The sequence below is a fragment of the Petaurus breviceps genome, unplaced genomic scaffold (genome assembly GCF_028583685.1).
Source record: "Petaurus breviceps papuanus isolate PSGF00001 unplaced genomic scaffold, PetGlider_PUasm1.0 225, whole genome shotgun sequence".
NCBI classification, from domain to species: domain Eukaryota; kingdom Metazoa; phylum Chordata; class Mammalia; order Diprotodontia; family Petauridae; genus Petaurus; species Petaurus breviceps.
The window spans coordinates 11,971,328-11,976,686 of record NW_027185889.1 but is presented as its reverse complement, the minus strand read 5'-3'; the positions used below and the strand labels follow the sequence as shown (position 1 = coordinate 11,976,686).

At 39.3% G+C, this 5,359-nt stretch overlaps 1 long non-coding RNA gene across 1 annotated transcript in view; it reads left to right on the top strand.

The window, feature by feature from the left end:
* LOC138166622 (uncharacterized) overlaps window positions 1-5,353 on the top strand; it is a 6,967-nt gene extending 1,614 nt beyond the window's left edge. The window contains exon 3 of the long non-coding RNA XR_011169649.1: window positions 3,659-5,353. This is a non-coding gene — a long non-coding RNA (uncharacterized lncRNA). The remainder of the gene's footprint in view (window positions 1-3,658) is intronic.
* The last annotated feature ends 6 nt before the right edge of the window (window positions 5,354-5,359 follow it).

Here is a 5,359-nt window from a genome sequence, read left to right as displayed (position 1 = left end):
TCCTTCCTTCCTTCCTTCCTTCCTTCCTTCCTTCCTTCCTTCCTTCCATTTAGTGCAGGGTAATTGGATTACTAATAATAATACAAAGATACTTTGAGTCTATATACAATCTTTATGAGTAGAACTGGGACCATAAATTCAATAGCAAATGCCACCCCTTGACACACCCAAGTAGCACACCCAAGGACAGAATAGCAAAGCCAATAGAAGAGAAAAATCCACCCACAAAGAAATGAATCTCCCAGAAGTTCCCTGTTGTAGTTATTTTTTTGTCCTTTGTTCTCCAAGAGGACCATGACATCAGGGAGGTGATACCATGACGTGCAAATGAATTGGATTTAAGTGAGGGAGGGCTGTGAAAAGGCACCAGCCTCACTTTCTCCTCCAGAGTCACCTGGGTCCAGTGGCAAAATATAGATCAGGACGACTAGACATGGCCCTGATGCAGTGGGGGACCTTGGCCTTTTTAAGCTAAGGTCTTTCCTAGATCTTAGTTTGACTCATTCATTGATTAAGATCAGGTAAGAAATAAGGCAGAGAATGGCCTCTTTACCGAGTCAAAAAAGAAACCCTCAGTGTTTCTGGCCAAAGCAGAGGTTCTCACACAATTGATATATGGGGCCACTCCCTGAATAACTGATGCCTTAAAGTTTGGGTCTCATTTGAAACACACTTCCTGTCTCAACTATTTCTTTATTCCCTCCTCTGCTCTGACTTCTGTTCTGTTGACCTTCTTGGCTTCCTTAAAGTCTCAGATAAATTCTCATCTTTTGCTGGACTCCTTTCCCAACTCTTCGTAATTTTTGTGCCTTTTTTTCCTGTTAATTATTTCCTATTTATCATATCTGCAAGTGTTTTCATGTTGTTTCCCCCATTAGACTGTAAGCTCCTTGAGGACAGGGACTGTCTTTTGCCTCTTTTTTGTATCCCTAATGCTTAGCACAATGTCTGTCACATAGTAGGTGCTTAATAAATGTTATTTATTAATACTCCACGCTGCCTCCTCAACCAATGGGCCTCCTTGTCTCTCAAGCTGCTCCTTGTTGCTTCTCCAAAAACCTGTTACTCTCATTGGCTCTTGGTATTCTCTGCTGAGGTGACATTGTCTACAACTGGTATTCTTCACTAAACTTCTACCAGCTTTTCCAATTGCTGGTGTTTCTTCTTCCTCGATTGGGATGTTATTACTATTTTCTGAGATTCCTTGGTCAAAACCAGGGACTAATCAGCACATTTCTAGTTTTGTATTAGCCTCATGATCATGCCTAGCAAGGATAAAAGGGAAACCCTCAAATCAAGATTTTTTTTCCAATCATATTAGTTAATTCATAATTGGTTAATTTCCATGGAAATTTGGATTCCTTTGATATTTAGGTAGGGGATATTAAGTTGCTTTTGAAACCCATCACACAACTCCTAGCTATCACTAGAGTCATGCTTACCCCAGAGTTTTAATAAGTCTCTGGTCACCACTTCCAAACACCAAAGGGTGACGATGGTGTAGCAGCCAGTACCCTAGCATACCAAAGATGGCTGCTAGCACAGGTTCCTAGATCTGCTTTTCTAAAGGAAAGCAACTCAAAATGGGTCAATAATCTTGCTTTAATCAAACAAACATATATCATTTACCTAGTTCATGGGAAAAAGTCAGCACCCTGAACTTCAGAGAACACAAACAAGTTACAAGCAGAGAGAGAAACAGATCAGCAGATTGGCATCCAACTGTCTGACCATTACATCCATACCTAGTCAGTTACCAGAGAAGGAAGCACCAACATCTGGGTTTTCAAAGCTGGGGGGTTATCAGCGGCTGCCCAGAGTCTCATCTGGCCAAATCACACAACTTTTCTCAAAGTGAGCCCCAAAACAAAACCTCACATCAGGGTATATATAGCCTTCTCCTGGCTCAGAGAATGTCACAACCCTCTTGACCCACTGCCCGGTCACAAAGTAACAAGGTATGGGCATTACTGAAAAACAAGCCTCCAGCCACAGGCTCCATGTAACCACATTCAGCCTATTAGGGGGCATAGTGTATTTTCAAATCTGGGAAGGTTCTCAGAGTCACTTAAGCCTATCAAAGGGCAAAGGGGGAGGGAAGATCTTCAGATTCCCATTCTCATAACAGATGGTGACCTCTGTCCTGCATTCTTGCTGTTATGTCTCCATCACTGTCACCTTTACCCAGAGGAATATGCCTGCTGAGGGAGATGTGAAGTTTGTGACAATGTTGGTAACAAGATTCATTAACTTGATGAGATTACTGATAATTGGGAAAATAGTGATAGACTTGACTCTGCTTATAACAAGGTCTCATTCTGTCATGAAAGCTTATTTGCCCAAATATATTTGTTTGTTTTTTTTATACCAAGGAAAGAATCAAAACATCTGAGTAAAGGAATCTATTTCACCTGAATCTATGCACTTGATAAGGTTCATCTTCTTTATAGAAGTCCTGGAAAATAACTTCCTGTCTTTTGTTTTCCTTTTCTTCTTTCCTCATTCACTACATTCAGTATTCCCTACAGCAGGAAAGTTCATGAGACACAGTCAATAAGCATTTATTAAGCACCTACTATGTGTCAGACACTGATGAGATAAAAAACAAAAGAGACAAAAGACCTTCAAGGAACTCACTGTCTGATAGGAGAAACAGCATGCAAACAGATATATAAAAACCAGCTATGTACAGGGTAATTAGGAAATAATTAACAGAGGGAAGGCACTAAAATTAAGAGGAGTTGGGAAAGGCTCCCTATAGAAGGTAGAATTTTAGTTGGGACTTATAAGAAGCTAGGAAAGCCAGGAGGCAGAAATGAGGAGGGATGAGGGAATCAGAGAAAATGCCTGGAGCTAATGGAACAGTAAGGAGCCCTGAGTAACTAGATCAAAGAGTAAGGGGTGAGAAGTTGGGTTTAAGATAGAATAATAACAAAAAAAAGATAGAATAATGAATCTTGAAGATCAAAAAGCATTCCAAATTGATCAACACACATACATATATACACACATATGTGTTATATACTTATATTTGGTAACTCAATATTTACTTGATTGATAGAACTTACAGGAATGTCAGAATCTTGAAATGATTGCCTACCCTTCTGTCCCCCTAAAATTCCTTCATTGACTTACCATGATGATCCAAATTCTTACCTTTAAAGTTTCTCTTTTGGGTTAAAGCAAGGGCACTGAAAAAAAAATGCATGTACTTTACTTGGAAAGAAAACAATTTACAGCATTAACTATTAGCACCTACTAACATATTAACATAAATCTGTTTATTAGATTAGGAATTCTGTTGAACTAAACAGACATTTATTGAGAGCCATTCAAGGTGGCATGCTAAGTGTCAGGGATACAAAGACAAAAATCAAACTTCCCTTGCCTTCACAGAGCTTACATTTTACTGGCATATATACAAAGAATACACTTGAAAGGAGACCAAAGACCTATGGGAATGAATCATAGTATCAAAAGTTTAAAACTGGAAGAAATCTCAGAAACCGTCTGGTCCAATGTTCTCATTTTACAGATGAAGAAACTGACACCCAAAATGCTTAAGTGAATTGCCCTAGGTCACACAAATAGCAAGGAGAAGATGTAAGATTTCATCTTTGGTCCTCTCATTTTAGACTAATTTCTTTTTCTATTGTAGCACACTGTCTTTTGCCGTGGATGGGACTTACAACTTTGCTGGTACCAATTTTGCTGTACTCGAGAACTTGGGAAGAGGCAGAAGGATATCTATTCTTCCCTCCTTGAACATGAGGAAACAACAAAATCCAAATATCGTCCTAGACTTTTCACCGTGCACATTTCATCTCTTTGTCCATTGCTTTCAATCCTTCCATCATTCAGACATAGAAAGGGAACAATTTGAGTTAAATCACTTGAACTTTTTACCATTTAAAAAAAGCATCCCCTCCCTCAAAGGCATAAAGTTATACAACTGATATTTTCTCTTTAAACAGCTTTCCTTCTTATTACATACTTTCTTATTTGCTTGGTCAATTACTTCTATTTTGCTTAGGAATCAATGAAGTGATAAAAATCATTAAATCTGTGTGGGGAACGGAGACCCTAACCCAAATTGACTACCTGGAGACCTCTCAAAGTGAAGATAGAAAGATTTATTAGAATCTCGTGAGAAGCGGGTGGTCCAGGCTCTGGGACAGCACCCAGAAAGAGGAGGCCCCCATACAGAAGCTAAAGCTGGGTTAAATAAGCAAGGGTTACAAACATTAACATAATTATTACTAATGAGGCTCTAATCTTGTTGGATAATACATGAAGTCTATTATGCAAGTGCAGTAACAACCTTAGAATCCTGGACCCCTTTTCAGTCTACTTGATACATTCTTATCTGGACTTGAGGGTCTCAAGGCTACTGTCTATTCCTTGATTGGTCAAATACACCTGCTGCACCTGCTGCTGCCAGCTCCTTCCATTCTTCATTATTTTTAGTATTATCTGTGAGTTTTTGTTTGAGAACCAGGGTCTGAGCTTCTTCCCAAGGTTACTGCCTGTCTCCCTCTTATCCGTAGTCTTGTTCAGCAATTGTTGCAGTTGTATAGAAACTTAACTCTTTTATGGCAAGCTAGGTGAAGGGGGGGGGGCTGACTAGAATAGGGCAACTATATAGAAAAATTTTTAAAGTTTCAAAATCACATAATTTCTAGAAATATGGAAACTTAGGCCTAAGGCCTAAGGACCTACTTACTATAACAAACAGTCTCTGAGAAACCACATTTTTACCTTTCCCGTACAATTCCAACTACTTTTCAGACAAAATACAGATAATCAAATTCTTCTGAAAAGTAAAATAAAATCTATCCCCAGCTGAATTGAACGCTTCAATTTTTATTGTGTAGTCCATATTGTAGTCATCAGTTTCATATGAGTACCAGTGTTTTTTAATCCCTTTTCATTATGAATCAGAAAGGAAAGTAAAAACAAGAATGTATTAAATCACTGAGCAGAAAAAAGGACTTATGCATCCCAAGGATAACATGTGAACCAGAGAAATCAGCAAAGCAAGAGTTTATTAAAGTCTGATCATAAGGGCTCCTGGTGTTTGAGCCCATCTCAGTCACATTGTAGATGTATCTGGCATGGAGGATAAGAGAGAGAAAGAGAGAGAGAGAGAAAGAGAGACAGAGAGAGAGAGAGAGAGAGACAGAGAGAGAGACAGAGAGAGAGAGACAGAGAGACAGAGAGAGAGAGACAGAGAGAGAGAGAGACAGAGACAGAGACAGAGACAGAGAGACAGAGAGAGAGAGAGACAGAGAGAGACAGAGAGACAGAGAGACAGAGAGAGAGAGAGACAGAGAGAGAGAGACACAGAGAGAGATACAGA